Source organism: Thunnus maccoyii, chromosome 21 (genome assembly GCF_910596095.1).
Source record: "Thunnus maccoyii chromosome 21, fThuMac1.1, whole genome shotgun sequence".
Classification (NCBI taxonomy): domain Eukaryota; kingdom Metazoa; phylum Chordata; class Actinopteri; order Scombriformes; family Scombridae; genus Thunnus; species Thunnus maccoyii.
Genome location: NC_056553.1, coordinates 13681659 through 13709375, shown reverse-complemented (window position 1 = coordinate 13709375; position 27717 = coordinate 13681659). Strand labels below are relative to the sequence as shown.

General features: G+C 40.1%; 1 protein-coding gene across 7 annotated transcripts in view; it reads right to left on the bottom strand.

Annotated features, from left to right (window-relative positions):
* The window catches only part of sulf1 (sulfatase 1), an 86214-nt gene that overhangs the window by 40321 nt on the left and 18176 nt on the right, over positions 1 to 27717 (bottom strand). For 2 of the 7 annotated variants that reach the window (XM_042398763.1, XM_042398766.1), the window contains exon 2: positions 18474 to 18523. The exons of 3 other annotated variants lie outside the window; for them this stretch is intronic. The gene's annotated coding sequence lies outside the window, so the exon portion shown is untranslated. The remainder of the gene's footprint in view (positions 1 to 18473; positions 18524 to 27717) is intronic. 2 more of the 7 variants (XM_042398764.1, XM_042398767.1) reach the window with 1 other exon arrangement.

Genomic DNA, 27717 nt, shown 5'->3' with positions numbered 1-27717 from the left:
TAGATAAGACAGAAAACTGTTTTCTACAGCTCAGGCTACGTGTGATTGGGTTTGCAAAGCAATGGTGCTGTTGCTCTATATTTAGGTACCACAGGTACTACATTTGCCTTGGTCCTGCTGGTTCCCAGGACCCCTTACACTCTAGGGGGTTGAATCAGTGTCATCTCAAGTACATGCCAGAGGAGAGGCACAGCTGAGATCTGGGGGTACAGCAGGAGAGCAGGAAAAGACACGCACAGTTGGTTATGAATGTACAAGGCTAGGAGGAGAACTGAACAGCAGTAGAGGGCAGGACAGAGGGGAGACAGGAATACAGTAGGGACAGAGGGGCGGCAAGGGTAAAGGAAACATAGAAGGAGAAAGCGGAGAACAGAGGAGGGGGTGGGGGGGGGGGCTCTGTAGTTCAGTGACAGCTGAACACGCAGCACACGCATGTGGAGGGAGCGCTCCTCACGCCACCCTCCTGCTGTGCCATGCATGTGCCCTTGTGCTACACGTATGTGACCTAACACGAATGAAACCACACATGCACACAGACATGCACGGCAGCATCTGTCAAAAATATCATGAATAGACTTGCCAAATCCCTACAGAATCACATTAAATAAAAAAGCAATTAGCTAATAATCTGATTATTGCACATTCCATTTTAACATCTTTATGGAGCATTCACATACTGTGTTATATACTGTGAGCAAGCATAGTTGAGAGTGTTACCTACAGTACCTCCTTTTGCCAAGTTGTAGACATTAGCTCAACTACCAAAAAAAATGTAAATTAGGGTTTCTGGGGAAGTTTTGTAATTATTGGCAATGATAAGAGTTATTTGTGTGCATGTCAATATGCTTTGTTTGTGTGGAGTACTCAATTTACAGGTAATACGCCAAACACTGAATAACACAATATATCACTAGACTCCTTTATAAACTTAAAGTGTTTCCAGTCATTACTACAATAAACATCAAGGACGACAGCTATTCTAGAAACCCAATTGTAAAGTAGCCAACAGGTAGTGCTGCAGACAAAGGGAATACACTAACACATAATGAACTCATTAACAGCAACCTGAGATCAAGTGTTAGGTAATGATGATAGGATTTAGAGGTCTGTTCATAATGACATCCACCAACAGACTTCAGTCAGATTCCAGATGTGTTATCTAGCAGATGTTTATATGAAGGTCAAACTGGTCAGCGACCATCAGCGTAAAGAGTGTGAAAGCTAGTTTAGCCGTGGAAGATATAACTGTGTTGTCACAAACTAATCCAAATCTTAGGGCCTTTGACCAACAATCACCCAAAATATCTGAGTTCAGAGCAGTTAGTACATCTCTTTCCTTTAATGTAAAGCACTAGTGGGTATCCTTTATTGAAGGCAATTGCTTCCATAAGCCACCCTGCCTTTGTCGCTATCACACATGTTGCTCTCCCGACTTCTCCAAACTAGAGTTGACTAAATTCCTCTGCTGATCATTTTTGATCTGAATAAATTATAACTTTTGTTTCCATACAAAATATCAAATGACAGGGTGTATCATTGTTAATGATAAACAGGTGCAAATACTTGCTCACTTCCACATATCTAGTTCAAGAGGAATGTAGCCTATACTGGATAACACTTGGCATGAAAAAAGGTAAATGCATCCAGATTTCTAAATAACAACAACTGTCTGGACAGACAATGATTCCCTGGGTCTTACTCGCTGCCAGAAACACTTAACACATGGACGCATTTACAGATCAACCCTTTAAACATTGTGTGGCAAATGGGGGATATCTTCTAAATCCATAGTAGCCAACCTTACAAATATTTAAATATTGTGTTGCCTTGGATACAGAAATGACAGAGCACCAATTAATTTGCTTTTCAGAACTTAATACTATGTTTTATGTTCAGAGTATTGATAAAATTCACCAACAGTAAGTAGAACTACTCCAGTAGAAATCTAACAGACCACCCAGGGAGCCATCTTAAAGCTGGATTAGGACCTTCCAAGAACTTCCACAAAAGTTGGGAACAGATAGCGAGAGAAAGCAATCCTATCAAACCCCTGATCTGGTGAATCACAGGATGACGGAAATGATTTGGGATAGCCTTAAGGTTCAGTAAATGGGTAAATGGCTGGGAACCAGTGCTGTAAGCCATGAAGATATGAGACAGATACAACAGTGAGATATAGATCACTCTCCCTGGGTCCAAGTAAGAAGATGAAAGACATTCTGACAGGTAGGACAATGGCAGTCATGTAGTGACCAGGTTCCACAGGCAAAGCCCCAGGGACCTTTAAGACTTTTTAAACAACTAAATTCCACTCGCAGTTTTGTCTTGAATTCACAAAACGTGTTGGTGCCTTTGTCAGAGAAGAGCAGTACAAGTGACCAAAACATTAATAAGGATATGTCAGCAGGGGGCTTGGGAAGATTAGGAAGATAAGCTGCAGTAATGAGGTTATTAAATCAAAAAATGCCATTCATTTGTGGCTTTTGGTTTCATCACACCTTGTAAAAGAGGGTCTTTCCTGTGACAGTAACCTTAACATCTCTCATACTGGAGCAGCAGAGGTAACACAAAAATAGGTTAATCTTAAATACTAAGTTCAGTAGTAGTAACAGCTGTTCTTTTTCCACTTGGACCAAAATAGGACCCACACTATGGGCCTTTGAATTCCACGCAATTTCCCATCAATTTTCACTTTCTATATCTGGTCTTACAACAGGAGGTAATCTGGTTCAGTATAAAATATGATTAAGCCCCACCTAAATATGAACCCTTTTGCTGGAACTGTCAATAAGACATGGATATATTTTAATCCCGACAAAGAATGTGTTTTTGCCTCCAAAAAGATTTATTGGAGATAAAAGAAAAAGGACAATGGTAAAGCATATCATTGACCCCTCAAGCAGAGTTCCTACGTAGCCACAAATCAACAGTCTCCACACCACCAAACAATAACGCATTCAGCAAATAATCATTTCCCTTCATACCCTCTGACACCACAGACTCCACTCAGTCTCTTGGGCGGCCAAACTATCTGCTCCAAAAGTGTTTGTTTACATTGAAATTCTCTGTGAAAAACAGGCCAACACTTTAATTTCTAAAAATGTTGACCCCTAAAAGACATTGACAAAAAGCGGTAATTGTTGTCATAGAGCCAGTGTCCAGCTCCTTCCTGTCTCTGAGGAGATTTTGGAAGTCTCATCCTCACCGAGTGGTGCTCTGTTTCCGGAAGCCTGACTTACTAATCCTCTCAGGCGAGAAGGTGAAAGGCAGGAACAAGGAGAAAAGGGGGAAAGCTGTACGTGGGAAGGAAGGCCTATGTATGCTACAACGTTCGAAATGCCGGGTTGAAAATAATCCCATAAAGCATGCCGCCAGTGGCCTGTTGAGAGGGAGAATTAGGATTTGCGTAGGGCAGATAGGCCATTCAATTATCCCCTCAGAGGCCTTAACTGGCCCTGGGCCACGATAAGGACAGAATTTTCATTTGTCAGCACAACGTGGCATGGACAAGGAAGATCAGGTTAGAGCATACACTACATGTTGACATATAGTAGCTAGATGATACATCACGACATAACAGCTCTGCTGAATGATCAGTCCCGCTGTACGTTCGATCGCATTACAGCCACGACCAAACTAAGCGCAATCAGCGAGCGAAATTCCTAATAATGAGGCACAAGAACTAAATTGGCAAGTTTATAGGAATCCACTGCAAGCACTGGCTTCCACATGGAAACTGTGGTACACACGCTAGTTTAATTAAAACTATGTTTTCTGTGCCCAGTAAGACGAAAACATGTGGATGTGGCTGTGGCTTTTTACAGGGTGTTTGCTGGGTTCCTGGGCAAGGGGAAGCACTGTGGCTCTATGTGATTTGTGATTCGCACGCGGTTGGGAAGAGAGGCCTTTTAATCTGTGCCCTGGACTGGCCTCCTCGCTCTAGGAGAAAATCAGTAACATGAACAGCTCACCACTACACAACTGCACAACCACTGGGATGTTTATAACCCACTGAAGGGCCACACAGCGTAAGAGATCATTTGTATGAGAATAGGTACAAGAGCAGGACCCTCCCCTTCTCTAAGCTCCCTCATCCAGCCTCTTTTATACACTGTTCACCCTTCCGTCTCTCTCAGGCCTCTCATCATCCACTCTGCTCTCTACCCATTTCAACTCTCTCTTGCCGACTTTGCTTCATTAAAGATTTATTTCATCATTTCCATACCACCACTCTCCGGTCATCCCCTCGGTTATTAAAAAATGCAAATTGCAGAGAAAGAGCCAGAGGGTCAGCTCTCAGGAGTGGAGGAAGACCACAGGAGCCAGGTCTCCAACAGGTGCAAATTCCAGTGATGCCTGCGTGCGTTTGGACACTATTGTGTCTCTATAAACCCGGGCCAAGTAGCACACTGAAGGTGATGGCCAGAAGAGATGTCTGACAGCTAGACCTGCTTTCATGCCCCATATCAGCTTCAGTTTTCACATTGTTTTACTATATTTCTGTGCAAGTGAGAGAGAAAAAAGAAGAGGAATAAAGAGCCAAATGATTTTTTTTTTCATAATAGTGTGAATGTTCAGGAGGTACTGCTGCCTTGCTTTGAAAACTATTCAGTAATCAAGTGAGTATAGTGTAAATATAACCTTTTAAGATGTGAATATTACATTACATTTGTTGTAATTACTATGACTGAATGGTATTAAATTGAAACAAACTCCCAGGTTCTCATGTCACACTGATCTTGCAGACTCCGGAGTCTGGAAACACGTATCAGACAGCCCATCCCAAAGGAGAATTCTGAGTCTGGGGCTGTGTGGGTGGGTGAGCACTCATTTGAAGAAAACTCCCAATAATCCAATTAAGCACATAATTTCCTTTAGTACACAGGAATTGAATCAACTGTCAGAAGGCAGTCGAGTCAGAGAAAGTGAAAAGCGAAAAGAGTATGGACAGAGAAAGGGTAAGAAAAGGCTTTTCTGTGTACTGTTCAGCTGCTGCAGTGAACAAAATGCAAACAAAGCTTTAGAGAAAAAAGCTTTAGATCTCTGCAAACATGGTGGGGCCTCCTGTGCTCCACTTTGTAACTGTCCTGCTTGGCTGGCGATCAGCTCTCTTGTCCGGGGCCAGTCTTTAGCAAAGATCCCTTGACCAAGAGCCAAGCTGCCTTTCACAGTGTGCGAGTTTGCGTGTGCACACGTGCTTGAATATGCATGAGAGGAGATGGGGCTCCTCCACTGTCCTGTGTGCTGTTCTATAACCGGCCGCATAATCACAAAGAAAGACTACAATGAAAAGAAATAAGAATGAAAAAATATGGATGGGGGGGGGCATAAGCTACAGTATGTGTCAGAGCGAGATGTTGCAGGTAGGTAGGTAAGTGAGGACCATAATACTGTAATATCATCTATCTGAACGTCAATCTTTCGGTGGATTTACCTTCTCTCCAAGATGACATGGATATGGAGTTGTTTCAGTGAATACACCCCAGAAAAGAGAGGGACATTAGAGGAGAGAAAATCAGTGCAGGAATTCAGAATATCCTCCTAGTAAGTGCTTATCTTCCCTCTTGGGGTATGGAATCTCAGCCACAATGACGAGGCCAAAAAAAGAAAACGGGCATCATCTTGTGAATTATTCAGTCAAAGAAAAAAAAAAAAGAAAAAAAAGCACTTTTATAGAAATAACAGTTCCCTTAGCATTTTGAAGATACACAAAAGATGCAGTGTTTACAAAGGCCTGAACTTTCAAATCATAATTTCAGAAAAGGAGGTATCGATAGAGAGCAAGGCTATCAAAACCTAACCTGTGTTTTTCTCTTCTCCCTGTTCCCACTGTGGGTATGAAAAGAGATGTTCCACCCCCCTCCTTTGTTGGTGAGCCTGTTGGGCTCTTGAAATGTTCTGAGGACCATCTGATAACACTGCCTGCACTCACTGAAACACTAGGGGCAAAACTGGTGCAATCTAAGGCTCCAATTGGCAGCGTGTTTGGCAGATATACTGGATGGAATATTAAGGGACAAGTGAAATTTAATTGTGACAAGCCTTGTAGCAAGGAAGGATGGAAAGAAAGATTAACAAAGAGGGCAAAATTAAATCACGGAGGAAGAAGAAGAAATAGAGGGAAAATAGAGATGAGCAATTTGGACAAAATTAATATTGTTTTTTGTTTTAGTTTGTGTTATTTTTTGGGGGGGTTTACAAAAAAATTTGTAAAATTTCATCAACATGTACGTACTCAAGGATTTAAGCTCTCATGCTCTGGCAAATATTAAAATTTAACTAGTTATTTATTTACACATAAGAGCTGTGAACCGCATTGTTCTTGATAATATTACATTGAATAAAACATCACCCAGTGCTGGAGGAAAGTCAGGAAAGAAGAAGAAAAGTGGCAAGAAAGGTATTAAAAGGAAAAGGAAAAGGGCCTCAATTTGTGTAGACCAGGCTTAAACTGGGAAAAGGAGTGCTCAGCTTTTCTTTTTCAAGCTTTCATATCCTAAAAAGAACCCCTCTTAATTCCTCATTCTTCATTTCCTGTTCCCGTCCGGGTCCAGATGGCCAAAGGATCCAAAGAACATCCGTAACGGAATGACTGAAGACTTTCATGACCGAGCTGGTGCCGAGCAGGATAAAGTGGGTGGGAGGTAGGGGGGATTTGTATCATAACAGTACTGTACATGTCCGCCTTCTTATACCCATAAATCAAGATGTGTGTTTTTGGAAGTAAAACAAAAAGATATACAGCACTGTGGAATGAAATCTTCCAATCATATTGTTTTAATGTGATAGGATATTCACTAGCAAAGCCACAGACATGTTGAAAGCAGTAGCTATATTTAGAAATTAACATTTCTAATACGACTGATGAACTCAACCATCCTGCAGTTGAACTCAACACAAGGGTTCAGGGTAAATTCCTGAAAAAAACTGAAATAATAGTGTCTCATTTTTATACAGACATGAATGTGTTTAGCTTGGTGTCAGACATGCTGAAATACACGTAAGAAATAGAGGGATAAAACATGTTAAAGTCTTTATGGACCCCTTGCCACATATTGTACACTACTCGAGCTGATCGTGAAATCAAAACTGTACGCTTGCTGAATTAAAAAACAGTCATAAATATTATAGGCTATGGCTTAGATAAATATGCTTTCAGAATGCAAAACATCTCAGCTGTGGAAGAGTTTTCTGCGCTTGTCTACTCCTATCCAGGTATGTTAATACAATCAGGGAGGTAAACTGACAAGTTTACAAAAGGCAACAAAGACAAGTATTTTTCTAATCTGATAATTCAGGCTAAAAATGAGTGGAGAGACCACTATCAACAACAAAAAGGCAATCAGTAAAAAAATAAGGAAAACTTCTCATATTGTATTAATATTACAGTCATAAATATACAAGCCTATTTAGCCCTTTATATCATTTTAGATCGATTTCCCATTGGGTGCGGCATTATGTGAAATTGGTTATAATAGTTAAGCTCTCTGTTTTCCAGGAGGAGGACTATGTAGCTGGCAAATTTTCAGTCTATAGGAATGACATGGAAAATGTGGATTAGAGAGACGACGGCTTTACACAGCTGAGGTGTTTGGCTTTATATGTAAAGCGGGATCACTACCTGCCAAAGAGATCAAGGTAGTTTAACCCTATTGCAAGCGAGGGTTTGATGCCACATGCTGTGAACTTATTGATAAATCAGGTTAAATCATTCAGTTTTGGGAAGCTGTGTAAATCCCGTTTTGGGGAAACAGTAACTCATTTTAGCCACAAATATGTGGAGTCAAAAAGTGTGACAGAAATTGCCTATAAAATGTGCTCAGTGCACTTTCCACATAACATCACGTTTGCCATATGAACCCCATGCTCTTGGCATCTCCTGTGATTGCATTACACAATGGTGTTCCATGTCAAACAGCAAGTCGGTCCTCTCGCATCATCAGCCAAATACAAATCACAACCTCAAGTTTTTAAACAAAGTCAAAGAAAACTAGGCTGCTGGCACCACAAATACAGAACTCTAGATCAACAGGAAGTCAAAGGGCTTTCACTTCAATGTCTTTTCTACCACAATTAAAACTATATAAATATATCCCAGAATACAAAACACTTCAAATTGAGCCCTTTTGCTCTGACTTTGACTGACAAGGCCACTGCACTCCAAATTACTCACAGGCACACAGCAGGCAAACAGAGTGTTTGGTCGAGATGTGTGTGTGGTGCCAGTGTGTTGTGCACAAGCCAAACTTTTGGAGTCAATTGTCAAGGGCATGCAAGTCTTAGCCATGAAAGCCATCTGGAAAGGAGCAGAAATGCCACTATTTACAGCTATAAATAGAACAAATAAGGGCCCACAATCAGAGTGATAATCCCTCAACAATGTAGCGGCTTTGCGGCATTACTTAATGTTCCACGACAAGACTTGGAGGAAACGTCCAGTTCCACCTAAACGCCACGTTACTCCTATCAGATAAACTGACCCTGACCGTATTGTATGTGGTCAGAGTGGTGAGGAGGGCAGATGACCTTTGACCTGGGTTTGAGGAGTCAGAGAGGTCTGGGATTAGTAGAGTATGACACTTTGGTCATGGACTCTCACTAAATCCCCCTCGTCTCAACGAGTCCTCTTCAGTAGTGAGTAGAGAGGAGGCAAATGTTGCAGTCAGGTAAACCACAATCTGTTTAAGTGGAGAGCATTGATGTGGGGGCAAGAGGTCAAGTTTAAATAATTTCTGGTTAAAGGATTGAAGACTTAAATTTAACAAGTGGTTTTCAATAAGCTGTATTTATAACTGTTATAATGCATAGGTGAAAATTTAGGGGGGAAAAAAGTGAAAATGAGCAAAAAGGACACTCATGAACCCACTAGTCACTGGTTCTATTAGGTCACAATAAAAGAAAAAGAGGCTGAATGTCTAACCTGATGACCCAAGTGTCAAATACATGGCAGCAGTCGCCTTTTTTTTTTTTTTTCAAACTGGTGCTTCTGAAGCTGATTCTCATTACCAAATAGCTTTTCCCCCATGGCATTGTGTTTGCTCCTTCTTGCTTGACATGGGGGCAATATATTAAAATGTATGAGCCTTTATCCTACCACATTCAAACAGAGCCAAGTATGGGTTTGCCCAGACCATAATACAAAACACAGGAACACGTGCACATGCATGCGCACTCACATACACACACACATAAACACAAAGGAGAGTCAACTCCTGTCATTGTTTATTAGTAGGAGGGCCAATTATCCATGCTGGCAGTGTGTCTGAGATGAAATAGTGTACAGGGAGCCAATAAGTGGCCAGTACACTATTAGCAGGAGGAAAGAAACCAAGCCTCAAATCCACAGACACAACTATGCCAAAACCAGAGAACATGTATGTAAGGTAACAAAAATTTATTTGGTACTGCTTTATTCTTTCTCACCTTATTCCCCACACATTTCCACAGACAAAATCTCAAAACTTTTCCATGACTTTTCAAGGACCCGTAATATAATTTCCTTAACCATTCACAACCTTTAATTTCATTATAAACAACAAAATTAAATTCCATGACTTTTCCAAAACTTTTGATGATTTTACTTCATTTCTAGACTTTTCCAAGCCTGGAAAATGAGATTTTAAAATTCTATGACTTTTCCAGATTTTCCATGACCGTGGGAACTTTTTCTTCTCCTGCACTTCTCTTCCACATCTGGGCATTCTAACACGGTTGGAGTCAATTTTAAAGGATCTCTCAATAAAAAACAACACATCACCCTGAGACTCAATTTGTTCCCCTCCTCCTAACACACATCTAAAATCCCTGCTTATGAGGCCCAACAGGTATGCAAAAACTTGAGCTTAAAGAAAGATTTGCTATCTGCTAACATGTCCAACTCCCCGAGGGAGGCAAACATGCTCAGACTTAATGCAAAACATATTGAAGTATTAAAGCCCTACATCCTCCTAATGTTAGCAACAGAACAATACAGCAGCAACCCTCATGATGTTCCCATAATCCCCTCTAAAATGGGCCTCATCAATGGGAAAAAAAGATCAAGGAGTTCTTTTTTTAATAAGAAGATGTTATGAAACAGTGCTAGCGTAATCTTTGCAAGCGTGGTTCACAGAATATCTGGAGGAGTTTTTTTTTTGTCCAACATCAGCATCAGCTCTGGGCTCAGTCTAAAACACATACCAATCATTATTGGCAAGTTTGTTCTGGCCATCCATTGGATAGGAGAAGGTTATCAGATATCAGCCCCTCAGTGCTGTGTGAACCAAACCCTAAGGCAGTCTTTCTCTTAAAAAGAAAAAAGTTCTTACTATATCAAAGAGACTTAATTTATCGCATATAACAGATCTGTAAACCGTGTTTGCTGATAAGCCCAACAGATTCCATTCGAATGGTTAAGACATATAGCCTAATCAAGTTGTTGCAGGATGCTATCTTGAAATTTTGTCATGTTGAAAGCAGAGCCAGACAAATATGTCACTGTCAACACAATGGCCTACAAGAAATGATTCAATAAAAAGAGAAACAAACTAGAACTTTGATAAATCCAAATCTGAAAAAAATATTTTGTTGGGTAGTGGTATAATAAAAAAATATAGTGATGATCATTTATGGGTTCATACAGTGTGAGTGTATAAACCAGACTGTCTGTTCATGAGTGTCATTTTCACTTACAGAGGTTGAGACTAGTTAATGAGAAACTCTAACACTCTAAAGTTACTTTTCCCACATCAATCTGGCTGGCTAGTTGGTGTGTTGTGTGCCTGTATCCTTGGGAGTTGAGAGGTCTGGAGGTAAAGTGAAGCTAAGGTTAAGCTTGGACTGCAGATAAATCTTCTCCTCTACCCATATCCTCTTCTGACTCCTTTCCTCGACTCCCAGACCTCCCAGCTTTCCTGGGCCCAGCAGGGCCACGAGCAGCTGTATTAAGACAACACTAAATCATCTCCACCACTGGTCTAGATAAACAACCTTGCACAAGAACAACACTACTGTATGCCAATCTATATAGCACACAGAAAAATGTGCAGAGCGTTGTCAACCGTGCCGTTATGAAATTATCATTAACATTTTAACCACATTTACTCATTTAATTTTCATTTCTGTGTGTCAAGCAAGTTATTTTTTTTATTTTTTATATGTAAAGCTGGAAGTGATTAATAAAAGGACCAGTGTATTTACTACATTTATTTACGTATCTGCAAACTGAAAAAAAGGAAGATTTTGAGTGAGAAAAAACAACCATATATTTTTTTTTAGTCATAAAGAGAGTATTACAATAGCTGATTCATGCATCTTATGACAGCAGTACTTTTCGTGGGATAGGAACAAAAATGGTTTGTGTGGTGAGGCCACACGTCATGATTAATATTTCATATTTGGACAAACTGGGAATTCTTTTACAGTATTGACAGTTTAAAATTGAAAAAAAATGCCCATTATTATTTTGACAATACAAAGCAGCCAGAATGATATAAAGTCACTCTGAAAACATGCCTCTCCTTCCTATCACACCATAGCCATGTCAGGAGTAAGAATAAGCGCTTGTTTGACTCTCTTTCCAACAAACATATGCACCCAGACTCTGGCTTACTTATGTGTTATTTGCAGTTTAATGGCGTGTGTGTTTGTATGTGTGTAGAAGCACAGCTGGCAATGAGGAGAATAACCTGCCATTAGTTAATAAGATACAGATAATCTACAAAAGACAAAAGATTGTTCTCTGGAATAATATAGAATACTTTATTTCTACCTCTCATATTTTTTTATATTGAATATTTCAACAAATAAGTTTTGCTTGATTTGAGGTTGCATGCCGAAACTGTTGCAGACCCTCCTGCTGAAACAAATTAAAAGATAATGCAGTTTGTGGTCAACTGGTTACCAGAATCTCCTGAAGAAGTAACATGTGGGCCACACAAGGGGGCAGATTACACAACGGAGAAAATGATCAGCATCATTAATAATACTTAATTCATAATACCACAGTTACAAAAGACAATATAACATTTTATTTTCAGTTTTAGGCAATATAGTTCTTTTTATTTACATCCCATTTCAGTTCATGTGTGTATGTATGGCTTCTATAATTTTAGTGGGGTTGAGCACCAATGTGGCATTGATTGTTTGCAACTTTGAGCCTTCCTAGTAAGCCCTCTCCCTCACCCAGGATCCCTTCCAATGAGAAGCAGACCTGACTAGGCATCAGTTGTGGTGTAACGGCTTTCAGCGATTTTGTTCTTAACCCCAGAGCTTGTTTTGAAACCTCCAGGGGGCATTGGAAAATGAAATGCAAGTGCTGTGGAAACCTTGTCCTCCTCCCCCCCGTTGCCCTGGTAAGGGGACAATTGAACTGGAGAAGAAGGGAGGTAGATATTCCTTGGTGAAGAAGCACATCTCACTTAGCTAAATTGACCGTGTCTCATCCCTCAATACCTACTGTTCTCATGGGGGAAACTCCGCCAGGTGCTATGTGGGATCCTTAGAGCCTCAAGAACACTTTTTTTCCTTACACTACATTCCTGCTATAGGAGTGGAGATTGGTCAGACATGCCTTGATAGCCTTGGTCAACAACTCACAAGCAACAAACCATGTCTCAGACTCGGGTCTGTCTTTCACGCTCTCGGAGGTGTGCTGCAGTATTTTCTGATGAGTCATATTATGTACGACTGGCACAAGACCCGCAAGTGCATCACACAATCTCACTCTATTAAACGTCACATTTTCAAGAATTTGGATGGAGGGCAAATTGTCCAGATGGCCCTAACTCAGCAGTAGCCATATTAGCTTTCAAAATGTCCCGGCTCAGTCCTGAGTTACCATTTACCTGGGGCGGCAGGGCACTTCCCTTTTGATTTCTGCACAGTTGCTCTGATCTGTCAAGCAGAAAAATAACCAGAGGCTACTTCAAAGGCCAGGTCTCCTCACAGCGGCTGAGTCAAAAATGCTACTGCCTTCATGCAAGGAGCCAAAGCTAAAAGGCGTCTTTATATGAAAATTGGTTTCATTAAGATCACTGGAATCCTTTGAGGGTCAGTGGAAAAAAGAAAACACATGTTGACAAGCACAAACGTCTGCACCTTCTTATAAACATCAACCTCAATACTTTTCACAATGCGTTTATGAGGGTTTTTTTTCCATTTTCTGAGACAGCACACAAAGGACTGAATGCAGGTACTCAAAAAGTGACTGTACAAGTCTTAAAAATGTTGGGGTGTTGATGTAACCTGCTGAACAACAAGACCCTGTTCTTACACCAGTGGCCGGCATGAGTAGTTTCTGTGTTGGTGAAAGCCTACCCTATGCACTAAAATTTTATCTCAAGGTGTTTTACGGTGTCTAGAGGGAGGCAGAAAGGAAAAGGATCCATTTATTTTTGCCTAATTTTAAGTTACATACATGGCAGTAAAATAGCAAAAATGCTAACTATTCTGCAACTAGAATCATTCATAATGCTCTATTTAACTTGCAGAGGAATTAGAAAACTATATATCACAACCAAACCCATAAGATAAAACTAATAAAATATAAGAAATTCAAACAAAGACAAAAGTCAAAGACAGAGGAGAGCATAGTCCAGCATTTAAGCAATAGGATAGAAAAGATCAAAGGTGCAAAGACAGATTCAAAACCCCTCAATTTCAAGGGCTAATTTCAAAACACTTAAAGCTGGAATGTGAAATTATGGGTCAGCTGCTCATTCACACCCTTCAGGTTGGCCTGGAAAAGCTTTCCAGCTGTAACTTGGCTGCAATAACACACCCAAACCCTGTCAAGTCAACTGATATCGGAGCATGGAAATGATTAGACATTACACATAGGAGGAGATGGGAGAACTCCAACAGGGAGGCATTTTATCACACTTGAGGTTCAAGACCTGCTGTGGTTGTTCTCTTCCAAGGCTAGGAAGGGGGGTAACCCAATCTCGTCAAGCAGTTCCTTATCTGGCCAGGGATCAAACCCTCAGGAGTGTGCTGTAATTTCTTACTATGGCTTTGACAAACAGCATTTTTGGTGCGGTTTGGTCCAGCTCTGGAAAGTGGTTCAACTCCTACGCTTTGTAAAACGCCTACACACTACAGATATACGCCTACATATAGGAGAGATATAAGGTTTGTGTGTAGTGAGTGGGAAGTGATGAGATGTTTTAACACCACATGAGGTGACGTCTTAGGTAATCTGACCACTATCATGTTCAAGCGCTCTTACAAAAAGGTGCAGGTTAGATGCTTGCTCATCAAATGCACACAGCGAGAAGGATTTTAGCTCACAGCAGCAGGTCTTGTAGATAATAGGTTTCAGTTAGGCTTCTGCTCGATCATAGCTCGCTGAGCTCCATGTGGCTCGGTTTTCAGAAGAAGTGAAGACATTAAAGTCATCTGTCTAGGTCTCTATGGATGCATTTAGGAGGATGGTGGGGTTATGAGTTTGGCTCGTGTTACCTGGCTCTGTTGGAGCTGACCTGAGTGGGACCTACAGATTAAGGAACCATCTGGGAGCTGCAACCTGAGCCCAGGAGAGTAGGAACAGCAGGGCCTGGCCAGGACACCACTTTTACTTATTTACAGTGACACACACACACACACACACACACACATTAGCTTAAACTGCATTTTAGAGGGGTACACACACACACACACACACACACACACACACACACACATACATTAGCTTAAACTGCCTTTTAGAGGGGTACGCCACTCAAAATGATCATTCACATCTGCCATTTCTTTGGCACGCAACCACACAAACCAATAAATCACATATCTGTGACTGTAGTGTCATCAATCTGTCTGGTTCCAGTGATGAAGACAAATGATTAAATTGGCTCACAGTCAGTTTATTTGACTTGGAAAAGCCAAAGAGGGTTCATATTGATTGTTGATCGAAATTTAAAAAAATCACCTGACTATTCTGATATTCTCTCTTTCAGTTTGTTCTCACCAGTCCTCTGCGCTGGTCTATACAAGCCTCTTTTTCTCTTAATCTCTATTGAGGACAGCTGTCTACACTAAAATAAACCAAGTTATCTTGGAGCAGAGATATTCCCCTATAAGCAAAAATACTAAATGATGCAGAAAAATAAGTAGTTGTACTTTTAAATTGATGGTAGGGTTGAATCCAAAAGAGGATTTGGCTCTAACTCTTTTCCTATTAGAAGAGGCCCATTACATACATCATACCACCAGGATACTGACCTACACCACTGGAATTTTTTCAGTGAAATAGATTTCCCAACAGTACAATGAATACAGTACCTCATCCATCTATGTTACAATTCAGAGGTCAGCACAAGTGCAGGAGCGAAATCCTTAGATTTGTAAAACAATCCCAGTTTATGAAAAATAATCTGACTTTAACCACATTATCTGCAATTCACAATAGTATGCCTTTGATGAAGAGTGAAGGCTGATTCATCCAAATTATGACAAGTTCCCACACATGACTGACATCCCCAGGTCCAGATGTGAAATACAGTAGGCATGATGTTGTTATGCTTGTTTTCTGGCCCTTTGATCCAAAAAAATAGAGTGCATCTGCTGGAAATTTTACCAAGATATTATCCCCTGCACAGCCATGGGGGAATGAGAACCAAACATTGTCTAACTGTATTTGTGTAATGTAGAAGATTTAGGCAGTGGCTGATTTATCTTTAATGAACCACGTCAGGACTTATCCACTGCATGCAGTTCTTTCACCTCCAATTTGACAACCATTACACAATCTCAGTTTGACTTTGCCTCACTGATGTTCTTCAGAAGTTGTGTGGTTCACTTCCGCTGCAGCGGCTCCCTTCTAAGATTTCCATGTGATCTCGAAAGGCTCCCTTAGGTCCCTGTGATGGCAGTTCTAATCAGTGTGCTGCACACAGCACCCAGTCAGAGGGCCAGAGCAATTTCTGGTTTCCATCTGACAAAACAATAATGGCTCGCCATACCATCCTCAGGAGCCGTGTCCCATCAGACAACACACACTGATAGATCAATTTATAGAAAGGACTCACATTTTTAAACAGGGCTTTCATGTCTCCAGTAAAGAGGTTCTTTCCCTACAGCAAATGTCAAAGCTAATAACTACTTCTTTAAAAGATCATATACAGAAAATATACAGTCTGCGTGTTGGGGAATACCTCTGATATGAAAGAATAGGAACAGTGACACAGAATGGACACAATGGGCCATAACCACACTGAAAGCATTAAAATATTTCCTTTTAAAAAAATCACAATCATACTTTCCCCTTACGCCACTGCTGTCTGAGTCTCTTGTTCCTCGGCAGTGGCGCTCTCGTCAAGTATCTGCCCACCCATCTGCAGCCCACATAAGGCAGAGAACCCACCAGCAACAGCCATGGACTAGTCTGCAGGCAGTCAGAGGGGATTGGTCTCCATCTCCCCTATAAAGAGCTTGTTCTAATGACAGCCCCTTGCTCCACATGTTGCTATAAGCACAGGCTTCAAGGCTGCTGCACTCAAACAAGCTCACCAAAAACATGAGATCAGCATACCATCTGCTAGTTGTGTGTCCTCCAGATCATTAATCAGACTCCATATCACCGCATTGATGCCGTAGAAGATATTGTTCCCACCACATCATTAAGAACGCAGAGGCCCACAGTGTTTTATGTATGACATCATTGTGTAAAAGCAGTTGAATTTTAATGTGTGTGATATTTTTGGTCGTCTTGAGTTAATCGATAAATCATTTGTAAGACTTAAAAAGTAGTGCGTTTACAGTAATTTGACTTCATACGTTTTGAGTCACAGCAGAGGAATCAAATGCCATTGAGTGGGTGTAAATAACGGACAAGGCAGTGAAAACCCCAACTAACCCCAACTGTCATACAAACAAAAGATTATTTAATCAACACAAAGACAGTGTAAGGATTGCAAAAAAAATTACATCACTCATTTCCAGCAAACCAAGAAAAAAATGAAAACTCCCCTCCTGCTTGAGGTTTGGTGGTACATGCTGTAAACGATGTGGCCGGTCCCAGACAAACCATCTTCATAGTGCCATGACAGAACACCAACACACTAATATGCCAAGCAATGAATGTCAGTCCTGCACCCATGCTGTGCCATTCCAGAACAACACCACTAACCTCAGACCCCAAAAGTGAGGTTGTGGGTGGAATTTAATAACAGGGGAATTTATTCTGCAGTAAGATGTTCCATCCTTGTTTTGATAAAATTCAATATGAAAGCTGGTTTGGCACACCAAGCTCAGGTGTTAAAATATTTATGTTCTACATCCCAATGTGAAATCTGCCAATCAAACGACAGAACAAAATTCAAAGAATGGTTATGGGCATTTTATCATATGCCCCAAAGATTAAATACCAGGAAAACTACCTCCATATTATTTTAATTAAAGCAGATGCATGGTTACAGCTTTGAGTAGGGGGTTAAATACGGACCACCAGTATACAACACCAAAATATAAATACAGGGCATATTTTATCTCACAAAGGACCGCTAAATGTCAAAAGCAATAAATCAACAACAAATTTGGCATCCATCTGCTTCTTTGAACATGTCATCTAAAGCAAACGATGCATGACCACCCAGTGACTACAGTGGGTCGAAAAGTGGGTGCAGAAACAAATAACATTTAAATTCTTTTTAAAGATTTTTTTTTCAGGCATTGTTGCCTTTATTTCTGATAGTTGAAAGTGCAGAGAGACAGGAAACATGTGTAGAGAGAGGGGTATGACTTGCAACAAACGTCCGCAGCCAGAATCAAACCGCGGACATTGTGCCCATGTGGTATGCATCTTAACCAGCAGGCCATCAGGATGCCCCAGTGTTTTCATTTTTAAGTAAATTTTTTGGTGTTCTCTAGGTTCATAGCAGGCAAATGTTCAACATGGCAGAGCTGGCAATGCTTGTTTACCCTGGACATCTCTATTATAGATATCTATCAAAACTGCTGCTGGTTTATAGATGGATTCCAAATCCTGGTTGTCTATTGATTTATGGCACTGAGATTCTAGGACAAGTAGCAACCTTGTTCTGCCAGCAGCTGAAAAGAAGGGGCCTATGGGCCTCAGCTGAGGGGGGCTAAATGTCAAAAAACTAGCTTTATCTTCCTCCCACCAATGAGAAAACCATCCCTGATAAGTTCTTAAGTGTCTATGTGAAAGTGATGGAGGGAAATGAAGAAAGCCAGTATTGTTAAGAAAAACAAAACTTGCTTTTTTCCTACTTGTCAGGGATTCCTCTGTGCGAATTACCATCTGGTTGTTGGGCATTAATTGCGCATAACTGGAAATTTATAAAAAAATGTAAAGTATTTCCCCTGACAGATATCTGTGTTGTCCAGCCGTTGAATAACTGGTCCACTTTACTAATGACTCACATTAAGACAGTGTCTCTAGCTGAAAAGGAAGGATACCAGCTGCAAACCAACAGTATGGATTTCTTTCTCATGTCTTAGACAAGATGTATACACCATGAGTATAAAGTTTAGCTGACCTGTTCATTGGCTTGTTTCATGGTTCCCTGCCTTTTCAGTTGTAACTGTGCTGAAAGAAAATCAAGGGATCATCAATTCATCCATTACACGTTTGCACACATATTATCTGTCAACCTTTAGAGGATTTTTCCAAAAATACAGTCAATGCTCTTTTTTTCTTAGATGCCTCTCTGGGACCCTTTTCAGCTGCATCCAGCAGCTAGTAGTAAATTTGTTACTCGATTTGAAAAAGTAGCCAATGTTTAATTGTGACAGAGCTATTACTATGAGTGCCTTATAGTGAATTTATCTTTTACTACTGTTACATATGAGAAATCACAGTCTAATTTGCTCAAACTTGCACAAAGCATGAAAAAGCAAAGTGGCAAGTCAACAAATGTTGTTCTATGTGTGCTGGAGGACCACAATTGTCTATTAACATTTTAGCAATTACAAATAACTATTCAAGTTTTTGTAAAAAGAAAGAAAGAGAAAGTTAGAGAGTATGTGTGCATGTACAGTCATGTAAAAAAGTAGGACACCCCATGAAATATTTAGTTCTTTTTTAAGAAATATGGACATATCAATAGCCGATTTTTCACCACATTGGTTTTTCATTGGGCAAAAGTTGTGGACAGTACTTGGTACTGTTTTTGGTATCACCTCTGTTGAGGTTCCATGCAAGCTGAGCCGATATTAAAGGAAAACACTGCAGACCACCGATTGGCTCATTCACTGCTTTGCTCTCTCTACCATGGCTCCCTTGCCTCGCTTGACCACCGCCGTGGTCTCTCTCTCGCTCACACTCTCTCTCTCTTTTTCTCTCATTTTTTTCAAAATGAGTCAGGAAGCCTAACTTTACCTTTAACGTTATCAAATAAAGAGAAATGTCCTCCCCTCGTCCTAAACTGATCCTAAATCAATAATAGAGTATTTCCTTGTTTCATGAATGAAACGGTACACAAGTTGAAGCAGCCGTGATGTGTGTGTTTGACCAATCAGCAATGGTCATCCCTGCAAACCGTACCCCCACTGAGGGGGTACTATCTGCAGTGGAAAACAAAATCAAGAAAAGTACCTGGTACCAAAAGCGACTAGAGCCGAGCTGGTACCATGTAGTGGAAACACGGCAAATATCTGATCTTCTTTCAAACAATATCTATAGATAAAGATGATGTAATTGAACCAAAAACAATGAAAATTTAACTTTGTTATCATTTATTTAACAAAAAATGAAAAAAGATACCAATTCCTACTCAAGAAGAAATTAGGACACCCTATGCCCTAATAGCTGGTGTTGCCCCCTTTGGCTGAAATAACCTCAATTAGACATTTCCTATAACTGTCTACCTGTCTCTGACATCGACTGGGAAAAAGTTTTTCCCACTCCTCCATGCAGAATTCTTTCAGCTATGTGATGTTTGAGGGGTTTCTTGCATGCACAGCCCGTTTCAAATCACCCCACAGCATCTCAATAGGATTAAGATCTGGGCTTTGACTTGGCCATTCCAGAACTCTCCATTTGTTTCTTTTGAGCCATTCCTTGGTGGATTTACTGGAATGTTTTTGGTCATTGTCACGTTGCATGGTCCACATCCGCTTCAGCTTCAATTTTTGGACTGATGGTCTCACATTTCCCTCAAGCACCCTCTGATACAATAAAGAATTCATAGTGGATTCTACGATGGTGAGCTGGTTAGGCCCTGCCGCAGTAAAGCAGCCTCAAACTATGACATTTCCACCCCCATGCTTCACAGTCGGTATGAGGTTCTTGTGCTCAAATGCTGTCTTTGGTTTGCGCCAAACATGTCTTCTGTTACTGTGCCCAAATAATTCAACGTTGGATTAATCTGTCCAAAGCACATTGTTCCAGAAGTCTTTTTTGGCAGCAAGTGTTTCCTCCTTGCACACCTCCAATGAAAATCAAACTTGTGCAGTCTCCTTCTATTAGTAGATGCATGTACTTTGACATTAACTGTGGCAAGAGCTACCTGTAGGTCCAGTAATGACATTTTAGGATTGTTGGAGACTTCTTTAAGGATCTTGTGGTCTGCTCTTGGGCTGAACTTGCTAGAACGGGACATGACCTGGCCATGTTGGCTGCTGTTTTAAAAGTTCTCCACTTGTAAATTATTTTCCGGACAGTGCAATGGCTGATTTCTAATTGGTTGAAGATCTTTTTACATCCCTTCCCAGACTCATACACATCTACAACCTTCTTTCTGAAGGTCTCAGAGAGCTCTTCTGATCTCGTCATGGTGATACCACTCACTTCAATAATCAAGAGCAAACCAAACTAAATGTTGAGATTTAAATAAGACAGGCTCCTCCAAAATCCTCTCCAACGATGTTCTAATCATTTGCACCCGATGTGGTACACTTGATTCTAATTTTTTTAGAGATAAATGTGAGGGTGTCCTAACTTTTTCCTCACAAGAAATTTTAATTTCTATTAATTAGCCTACATTTTACAAATCATTTTTAAAAGACATTTCTTGAGTTTTATTTGTTTAGTTATATTAAAATGAATTATGTTAAAATGAAGATCAAATGTGCATATGTTTAAATATGCTGAAAAAGACAAAGGTTTTCATGGGGTCTCCTATCTTTTTATATGACTGTATATGTCATTCTTGGGTTAACTGGGAGGTTCAGAAGCTGTCATGTGCCATTCAATAAAACATCTGTAGTGGGTGGTGCCCATTTGATAAACTCAATGACCCACTTTCCTGCTCAAGGGAGTTTCAACATCATACCCTCCTCTGTGCCAGTAAAAACTCAAAGCAAAAAAACAACTTTTTTAAACATATTGAAGTGTTCCTCTTATTGTCATTTCTGGAAAACTGTTGGCTTGTACACTTTTCTTCATCTGTTATCAGGAGATTTTGTTTAGAATACCTATCTGAGAAGCCAAGCCAGACTAGTTCACTCTGTAGAAGTCTGAATGGACTTTTGAGACTGCTGTAGCAATGCCCTTGAAGGCCTTTGTGGCTGTCCTCCTTCACGCTGCTTTATGAGAGAGTACACTGTGTTGTCTTTATGCAGCCTTCCAAACTTTTAACACCACTTTTGCTGTGGTTCTCAAACAAAGCCTTTGAAAATGGGAGCCAGCCTTGACGGTAATCCTGGGAGTGAATGTACATTGCAAGTACAGACATCACTGAAAAGGTGCAGGCAAGTGGGGTGGAGTATGATCTGTTCATTGCATTTTTACCAGCTGCTGCCAGCTGTGATGAATGATGACTACTCAATGCTTCCTTGGAAGTTAATCTTACAATAAATGTTGACGTGCATTTTTTAATACAATAAAATTTCTCATTTGTGTGAACTTCACGGTATGTAGACTAAGGGAAATCTGGTTAAGCAAGAAAATTGCATAACTAGTACAATCCATAAAACAAAAAAAAAATCAAACACTTGAGCTGATACATTTTCATTTCCTCTCTATTATGAAAGATATATCTGTTTTTCCACATAGAAAAGAGCAATTACAGTAGCTCAGTGTGAAAAGGTGAGATTTGGAAACCACAAATCCCAGACAGGATTCCCAGCAGGAGGACAGTAAGAGACAGGCGGTAAACTAAAAGACTGTGTTAAGAACAACATCAATGAAAAACACCTGTTATTCCAGGTTTATAAAAAGACCGCAGCAAAAGAACAAAGTGGTGTGATGGGAGTACTTCTTATAAGTGTGGTGTAAACTGAAAACGACTCCACTCCACCATCTGAAAAGATCATTTTTTGCCTTCTTCCCGCTCTAAGAATTTACGGCTTCTACAGTATGACAATATGTTCACTGTTTAATAAGCACTGCAGAAACATCTGGACTCACCAACAGAAGCACAGTCTGTCCATAAACGACTGAAGACGTGATAACTTAGCTCTGTTTGCCTCTATGAGGATGGGGATGAATTTTGTGCAATACTCTCTTACAAATACTCTTCCAGGTTTCCCAAAACATCTGAAACAACTGCATGCCAGGACTCATTTAGTAAATTAGTCCCTTAAGTGAATAAGTAGTGGTCACTTGAGCTACACAAATAGTAAACAAAGGCAAATGTGAAACAGCAATGTGTGGACACAAAGCTGAGGGAACCCTAGCTAGGCAAATTAAGTGCTACATTAAACTCAAGATACTCTATTTATATGGTACAATCCATGCTGTTGTGGTCTTTCAGCATTATTTACACTTTGAGCTGATATGCCAATAAGTTCACAGTAAATGAGAACCACTTGGGTTAATCAAGTAACTGCCAGCCATGAGGAGAATGGACGCATTATCCTGCACAAAATGATTTATAATTAAGTGACTCATATTCTCCATGATTTAGGAAAAAAGGTTGTGCTGATACACTATAACTAGAAGAGTAAAATTAGAATGACAGAGAAAGAAGAAATGAACGATAACCCTCTCTATGATACTGGCTCACAAAACTGAACTATCAAGTGATTATAACAGGAGGTGACTCTGTGAAACTGGCCATAATTTATTGCAACTGGAGCTCATCAGAGCCTGATGGCTTAACTTTAAGGCTTTTCATATAGAGACCAAACCAGCCTAGCAAAAATCAAACAAACACTGCAAACATTTTGTGGAGTCCACCAATAAATCAGCTAAATTCAGAACAACCCAGTGGAGCATTGCAGGCAGTTCCTGTATTTATTTGAACCCAACTACACCAAAAGAAAAGATGATAATCTGACAAATAAATAAAAGAGATGGAAATTGAACACACCTGTTAATATAGTCCCCCCCCTTCCCATCTGACAGCTAATATGGCTCAGCCTCAAATATCCCATGCATAATTCCTGTGTAAGAGGGAACAGTCACTGGCATTTGCACTTTGAAATATTTATTTTTGTAGCCTTGGGATACAAGAAGGCTGTGAGTAAAAGGCTGCCTGGCTAAAGAGGCACAGATTTACACGAGTGAGATGGATTTGGACAGACAATAGGAAAGAGGGACAGACTTGAGGAGCGAGACACCCTGCCAGAAGGAGGAAAGAAAGAGCTTTCATTGCTCTCTTTGAGGTAAAGTTAATAGCCTTCATACCGACATCAAAGTTGGAGGTCTCTTACTTGTCCAGGGTTCCTTTGTCAATCTGTTACACTGCAACGTTTGCTAGTTTTGTAAAAATGGAACACTACTAATGGGGGTTATGATTTCCTTCATGCTAGAAATATGGAGCTCTAGCTATGGACCGTGTGTATTTTAACAGCTATATAATCACAGTAAAAAGAACATTAGCCCTTATATTATAGTAATGTAAAGAAGGATTACCTTATCCCATTGCAATGTTAACAGTGTTGCTGAACAGAAAGCCCTTAAGACCATTTAATACAGTTTTAAAAACACAGGTGCTGTAATAACAGCTCATAGCTTCTCCTAATAGTAACCCTATTTTGCTCAAATAGGTAGAAAGTGACCACACCGATGTTGTTTACTATTCCATGTAGGGTTATAATTATTTCTACTGTAGGGCTATTTCCTCAATATAGTAACCTTTTTTAGCCACCTGAGGGTGTCTGGACCACCACTGTGGTGTCCCAATGTGGTGCAGAGATTCATGGTCACCAAAGGATGAATCCGAATGACTCTGGCGATCCCCTGACTTTTCATCTAACAGCACCAGCAGATCAAAGTCCTACCTGATGGATTGGCACAACATACTATATAAACATTTAAGATTTATGGTTCCCAGGTGATGAATCCCAATGACTTGTGTGATCCCTGACCTTTCCTCTAGCACCACCATAAGGTTGGCCTCTGTGGTTTTAAATGAAATGTCTCCACAACTATTGGATGGATTGTAATGAAACTGGATTCAGACATTCATATTCCCCTTGATGAACTGTAATAAAGTGGGTGTTCTCTTAACATATTCATCTAGAGCCCTCATTAGATCAAAATTTTAATCTGTCCAATACTTTTATTTATGATCAAATACCCACAAAATGACATTCCCACCGGTCTCAGGTACTTGTGTTTACTGGTAATTAGCAAACATCTGCATTCTAACACACTAAACCAGGAAGATGACCATGGTAAACAGTATAGCTGCTAAACATCACCATCTTCAGCATGTTGCCTTGAGGCTGCTGGTGTTAGCATTTATTTTGAAGCACCCCTGTGACTCAGTACAGCTTCACAGAACCACCAGCATGGCTCTAGACTCTTAGTCTTGTTGTTATATGTACAAGTTGAATGAGTAAAAACAAAAAGAATACAGATCTGAGTACTATTTCAAAACACCCAATAGTTAAACCAAAATGGGAGACAGACTAAGGCAAAGAATGTATCTCTAGTTGAGATTTGTAACTGTGTAGGCATTTAAGGATTTCATTTTGGTCCCATTTAAATTTTCTAAAAGTCGCATACATTCTGCTACGTCTAGATGTCCATCTTTGTTGTTCGGTGTATCACTTCCCTTTTTTCATCACTCACTTAAGCTTTCGCTCTCCTTCTGTCTGCCTTCCTCTAATCCGTTTTACTCTGCCATCATTCCAGATGTTCCCTGGTGTCATAGGTGCTTCATAAATCCTTCTTTTCTCCTATCAGACATCATTCCATCTTCTCTCCTCCATCTCTTCTACAAACCCCCTCCACCCTCTCAGTAATCAAACCTCACTTAAACTGTCCCACCCATAGGTATCCTTATATCAGGACTTGCTGAGACGGCATGTTTTCTTTAGGAAATGACTCATAAATTAGAGGAGCTCCCAGGCTGGCTGTGAAAGAGCCAGACAAGCATACACAAGGGTCCCTGATTAGTGTGGCTGGGAGAAGGGCCAGACAGGCCAAGGCTGCAGGACCGATTTAGGACCATCACGGACTTGAAAGAGGAAAAGAAAACACATTGATCACATGGCACTAGCTGGGTCATTCTTAATAGCTGAGGAGCTGGGATGCCTGAGCTACCACTTGAATGGGTAAAGCGTTTCCTAAGCACCACTTAAAATGTTTTCTTTTTTTTGAAACAGGATTTTTTTTTTCTTTTAATTACAACTTTTGGATAAAAACCAATCAATCCCCGTCACCCTAGGCTTCATAAACTCAGCAATGTGAGATTTCTTAAGGTTGCATTACATTTCATAAAGCCACAGGAAAATATTGCAAGTAATGATGAAACACTTAGTTTAACTTATCAATTACTTTATTAAAAGAAAATCAATGGACAACAGTTTCAAGTAAAAATACAAAACATTTCCCATTTACAGCTTCTCAAATGTGAGAATCTGTGTGTTTCTGTCTTTTATATAAGTGTGAATTGAAAACTTTTGACTGTTGGTGAGAGACAGAGAATAAGCAATTCAAAATTTTAATACAATAATCTTTTTATGCGTATTGGTCTTTATTTTTGACATTTTACACACTAAATGACTAAAAGGAAGAATAAGTGATAATGAAAAGGTTTGATGCAACCCTTTTGGTCAGGGGGGGATGTAGTGTGAATACAAACTGCTACTAAAAGAGCCAATGGAAATGTACATCTGAAAATATATCCCTCTAACTCAGACATTATTGCCATGAGCTTCTCTTTGGGCTCTGGGGCACTGGTGTGTTTTTTTAAAAGACAGAAAAGGAAGAAAAGACAATTTTCTGCTAATATAACTAAGAGTCACTCCTCCTTTAACTCCCCTCAGATGTATACTGACAACAACAATTTAAAGCACAGTCTAACTCCTTGCATTCATCAAACACTGGTAAACATGCCTATTGGGAAGAATCTGTGTCCAGGAGATAAATACCAGAAACCTTTATATGTAGTTGTAAAAACAAAATCTACTGATGAGTTATACTAGCACTCGGATCCTGGACCTATTTCAACGTTAAAATAGGCTGTCCATTGAGGAAAACCAGGATGATATGCTGGTGCTTATCCAAGTGTTCACCCTCAGCATAGTTTATTGAGTGATGATAACATCAAATTCTGGGGAGCAGACACTGTGCATCAAAGACTGGCTACATTTCCAGAATTTTTCAGTTTGTACATCCAGTAAACATGGGGGCACATTCTGAAAAGGAAGTCTGTAACGCTTTGTTTAAACCTGCATTGTCTCTTTTTACAAAGTTGTAGCATAAATAAGTTCACATGCCTGCACTCATTCATGTAATCTAAAATACAATTTCGATCCAAAGCAAACATATTCTCTATAAAAAGGTATGTTAGAGGCCATTGTTCTCATTCTGACAGCCGTCTTCACGAGCCGCATATCGGTTTCAACAGCACAACTTAAGACAGGTAATAGAGTGTACAAGGAAGCACAGGACGTCTAGGCTGAGAACTAACAGGCTAATAAAGGTTATTCAATTACGTCTTTAAACTGAGACACTTAAAAGAGGAAATGACAGCCTTCGAAGAGGGACTCCAATAACTCGAGGCATCTCCAGATCTTATCAGCAAGTCTCGGCCGCTCTGACTAGTGAGTATCTGCAGTCACACAGCCAACAGCCATTAACACACACATTCACTTACACCTGGATGTCTGCTCTTCCTCTCTTAAACCATGTACACAGCCTGCAAATGCTGAGATTTTACAAATGATGCCGGTTCAGTTATTATGTCTTAATGTGAACGTGTGAACTTGTGGCTGCTTAGTGGGTTATTAAGAACACAAGGTATTTTCCACACTCACACCTACAGCCCTGAACCAGCTTAGACTAATTAAAAAGTTTCATGGGGCTTAAGACATACCAACTGCATTGGAGTTTGTAGTTGTGAATGAACTAACGTGTTGAAAGTGTAACACACACACAAGAAACCTTTGCAATGATCTCAAACCAATAATTTATATGGACAACTACAACCTTAATCTGAGCAGACATTCTACTCAATGTGTAAAAGACACCTAACAAAAACAACCAATGAATGTCCTGCAGTTTTCCATTCACATTTTCATTACAAGAGACAAGGGGATTTTAGTTGTGAGAAGAATTTGGGTTTATGGGCAATCCCAAAGGATCCATAGGGGCATAACAGTTTATTTTAGCACATTCTCTTGGGGGTAACTTCTAACCCGCTGCTCAGACGGACATAAATCCAATTTGAGTACATACTGAGCTATCAAAAAACAAACAACACATTTAGCACAAGGCACATAGGTGCCACACATCAGTGGGTCAATCAGCCCAACAGGATGCCGTCCATCTTTATGACCAAACTTTACAGAGAATAAAAGCACACTCACTAAAACATTCCTGGCTGTTCAACAAGGTATTCAAAACTTCAAGTCAACCGTGTTTCTCACATTATGAAATGAAGT